Genomic DNA, 5000 nt, shown 5'->3' with positions numbered 1-5000 from the left:
ACATTATATATAAAGGTTTGTGTATGTATATATATATATATATATATATATATATATATATATATATATATAAACAAACAAGTATGTGAGTATACTTTCACCCTTTATCTTGTACCTTTAGATTATGTTAGCACCAAAAGGTGTTATATAGCCCCCGATTTTCAACAATTATTTATGGGGTGAGGTAGCTACAGTCAATTTTTTTTTTTTTAGCGAGGCAGATTTGCACCGAGACTCGCAACGGTGCCCTTTTCGCTCGGAAAAGTTTCCTGATGGATAATTGGTTAGAATTATCTTGTCCAACCAATCAGCGATCAGGGAACTTTTCAGAGCTAAATGGACACCGCTGCGAGTCGGTGCAAATATGCCTTGCTAAAAAAAATTGACTATAGTGATATATTTCTTTCATATTGATCGTTGCCCATCGAAGAAATGTCTTGACCAAACGTTTCTTTAATACCAATTATGCCACAGTGAAAAGGACCACTTTTTAAAAGTCTTTTGTATAATATTTTGAAGTATGTCGATTTGATGTCAACAATATATTAAAGATCTCGGAAAGTAATCTTTAGAATAACCTGCATTTGAGAACTAATTCCAATCATTTTCCGGACCATTTTGTACTCATGACTTGATAAATCATTCAATTTCAAGCGTTAAAGGAATTTTAACGTATTAAATTTTCAAAGTATTTTTCTTTGACGTAAAATTGACCAGGAAAAAGGTCTTAATGTATTCATCATCATCATCATCATCTCTTCTTACGCCTATTAACGCAAAGGGCCACGGTTTTATTTCGCCAGTCGTCCATTTCTTGAGATTTTAAATCAATACTTCTCCATTCATCATCTCCCACTCCTCGCTCCATAGTCCTCAGACAAGTAGTCCTGGGTCTTCTTGTGTCTCGTGGAGCCCACCCATATATTAAAGCCAGCTGTAGTAAAATCAAGGTATTTAAAAATTAAAAATTTTTTGCTATATATTTTTCTTCAGTTCTCGCTCTTTATTCATCCTTGCTATCCAACTTCTTAAGGTTTACTTCATTATGCGACTGCGGAATGGCCTCCTCGGCAAAGCTACAACCCTAGTTGGAAAAGCAGGATGCTATAAGCCCAGGGGCTCCAAAAGGGACAATAGCCCAGTGAGGAAAAAAAATGGAAAATAAAATATTCTAAGAAGAGTAACAACATTAAAATAAATATCTCATATATCAACTATAAAAACTTTAACGAAATAAGAGGAAGATAAATAAGATAAAATAGTGTGCTCCAGTGTACCGTCAAGCAAGAGATCTCTAACCCAAGACAGTGGAAGACCATGGTACAGAGGCTATGGCACTACCCAGGACTAGAGAACAATGGTTTGAATTTGGAGTGTCCTTCTCCTAGAAGAGCTGCTTACCATAGCTAGAGTCTCTTCTACCCTAATCAAGAGGAAAGTGGTCACTGAACAATCACAGTGCAATAACCCCTTGAATGAAGAAAAATTGTTTGGTAATGTGTGTTGTCATGTGTATGAGGACAGAGGAGAACATGTAAAGAACAGGCCAGGCTAATCAGTGTGTGTGTAGGCAAACGGAAAATGAACCGTAACCAGAGAGAAGGATCCAATGTAGTACTGTCTGGCCAGTCAAAACACCCCATAACTGTTTAGCGATAGGATCTCAATGGGTGGCTGGTGCCTGGCCAACCTACTACCTGCTAATAAAAGCAAGCATCTGTATGCAAGGTGCAGTTCGTGACTAATTAAATTCCTTGACTTAATCTTGAATTAGTTATTTTTCATAAACCCGCTTTAATTAATTTCCTACATCAGTTCGCTGAGTAGAATACCAGTGTTCAGGCGATTCGTTGTCATATAACTGACAATCTCTTTAAATGAAATTCTTATCTAAATAAATTCTTCAAGGTGTACTCCAATATATTGCACCAGTCGCTAAGAAACAAACAGATTGCCAGCTTTAGATGGTCGCTAAGAAACAAACAAACAGATTGCCAGCTTTAGATGAAGCCGACTATTTCACATCATCTTTGTGTTCTTAACAACGTACTCTACAAGGTGCTTATTGACTGGTTAAATGGGCTACCCATGTCTTCTGGGGCATAACTGGCGTTGACCCACGACCTTTTAAATAGAACAAGAGTTAATCCCGCTGCATTAGGTGAAGATCTGAGAGAGAGAGAAAGAGAAGGAAGTCTTCCCCAGGTGCACCAAAATGTCCATCCCAGGTGTTGTAAGACCCCTCTACCTGACAGCTTAACCAAGGCTTCTGCCGTGTTGTTAACTTTTAATCTCTATGGACGGAAATGCTTACTGTAATTCTCTCTCTCTCTCTCTCTCTCTCTCTCTCTCTCTCTCTCTCTCTCTCTCTCTCTCTCTCTCTCTCTCTCTTGCAACGGGTAAATAGAAAGTGTGGACCAGGAGGAAGATCTCGGCCTTATTTTAAGCAAAGATTTAAAGTTCACCAAACAGATAATAAAAGTTAAATAGAAACACCAAATCTATGTTACATGAAGAGACAATTCAAATACAGAAACGAAGACATTTTACTGCAGCTGTAAACGTCACTAGTAAGACCACATCTAGAAAATGGAGTCCAATTCTGGGCTCCATGTATTCAGAAGGATATAGATAGACTAGAAGCAGTACAAGCTAGGGCCACCAAACTAGTCTCATCGCAATTTGGATATAGACGGAGAATGGAACGTTTGAACTTATTTGCTATACAAACTCTACATTCAAAAGTCTTAAAGGAATAACAAATGTAGACTACAGCAACTTTTTCACGCTTTGCACAAATCAGTCTAGAGGTATTGGATGCGAACTAGAATTAAAAAGATACAGCACCTCTCAATGTGGTAATTTCTTTAAATAAAAAAGAGCAAATATATAGAACATGTGTCTTTTTATAGTTTATTCATGACATATTTGTTTTTGATATTGTTAATAGTTTATATATGACATGTCTGTTTTGACGTTGTTACTTTTTTTAGAATGATTTATTGTTAATTTGTTCTCTTCATTTATTTTTTTCCTTATTTCCTTTCCTCACTGGGCTATTTTTCCCTGTTGGAGCTCCTGGGCTTATAGCATCTTGCTTTTCCAACTAGGGTTGTAGCTTGGATAGTAATAATAATAATAATAACAACATACTTCCAGCGGATGTGGTGAACATTAAAACGATAAACGAATTCAAGAATAAGTTAGACAAGATCATAAAAACTCTCTAAATGTTCTAACCAAATCGCTCTACCCAAGAGTTAATAAAATCTCCGTGGTTGGATTAATAAGTCCTTGAGACATCCAAAATCCTTGTAATACATTCTCTCTCTCTCTCTCTCTCTCTCTCTCTCTCTCTCTCTCTCTCTCTCTCTCTCTCTCTCTCTCTCTCTCTCTCTCATCAAATGTAACCTCCGTTTTCATTCTAATTTATGATTCTTATGTTCTCTCAAGGTCAGAATAAGTAAGAGCCTCAAACAATGGCTTCCAATATTTCTTTGGAACCAGAAAGGATCAGTGAGATAAAAAAGAAAAGCCTGAGCCACTTTTGAGATAAAAAAAAGAGTGGGGCCGTAAAGAACACTTTAGAACTGCCTCTTGGAAAGGGGAAGATTGTAAGAACATGCGAAATGAGAATCAAGAAGATATCTATGGATGCAGGTATCATAAGATCAATACAGAAAACCCTATGACTATTATATATATATATATATATATATATATATATATATATATATATATATATATATATCTTATTTTTGGTTAAATCTATATTTTAATTATCTTATTTTTGGTTAAATCTATTTTTTAATTATCTTATTTTTTGGTCTAACTCAACCCCGTATTCAGTATGCTACGGCTTCCTCGTGCGATTTGGAATTTGCACACACACAACACACACACACACACACGCACGCGCGCGTACACACACATGTACACACACATATATATGTATATAATGAAAATCAACACATTTTTGTGGTCAATAGAAGTAAATTTGTACCTCATATTGGTATTGAAAACTAGTCTCTTCAGATGAAAGGCATGTTAGCTACCAATCATGCCAACAGAGGCACTAAAAGGTGCTGAAACTTAGCTTCTAACTGCCTTCAGTGATCTACCTAACGAGAGCACTATCTTATATACCTGCAAGTTTTACCTAACGTCTCAACACACTGGCTTACCCCATTGGTAAATTCGTATTACTTATAATGTCTTTAAAAGCCGCTCATGAATGGCAGAGTCAAGGGACTGTGACATTGCCACAATACCCAAGAGACTGACCATATGATCGGGGGCCAAGCCGCCTCTGCACTGAAGCAAGGAGGGCCAGGCAATGGTTGCTGATGACTCAGCAAATAGACCAATAGGCTCCCCCAAACCTACCATCCTTAGCTCACAAGGATGGTAAGGCTGCAGCGACCAAAGGAACTAACGAGTTTGAGCTGGACTCGAACCCCAGTCAGACGTTCACCAGTCAGGTATATTACTGCATCGGCCACCGCAACCATAAAATTCCCTGTATATCTACAAGACAGTTAGCTATCATGCCACAAGACTCACAAAATTAGTGTGAAATAGCCTATATTGCATTTACGTGTTATTCTGTTGTCACCACTCTCTTAAATACCAGCGAATTTGACCCATCTTCCTGACCCACCAGCTGACCCAATTGATTGTATTTGAATTGAATTGCCCTAAAGAGTGAATTTACGTGAGACATTAGTTTCACCAGATAAATCCTTGAATGGAGTTAGCTCTTACGTTCTGTCTTCTTTTGTGCCTCTGCGGGCATGATTACCAAACAATTTTTCTGGGCTGAAGGGGTTGATTACTGCACTGTAATTGTTCAGTGGCTACTTTCCTCTTGGTAAGAGGTAGAAGAGACTCTTTAGTTATGGTAAGCAGCTCTTCTAGGAGAAGGATACTCCTAAATCAAACCATCGTTCTCTAGTCTTGGGTAGTGCCATGGCCTCTGTACCATGGCATTCCACTGTCTT

The sequence above is a fragment of the Palaemon carinicauda genome, chromosome 33, assembly GCF_036898095.1.
Source record: "Palaemon carinicauda isolate YSFRI2023 chromosome 33, ASM3689809v2, whole genome shotgun sequence".
In the NCBI taxonomy this organism is placed as follows: Eukaryota; Metazoa; Arthropoda; class Malacostraca; order Decapoda; family Palaemonidae; genus Palaemon; species Palaemon carinicauda.
This window is presented reverse-complemented; position numbering follows the sequence as displayed.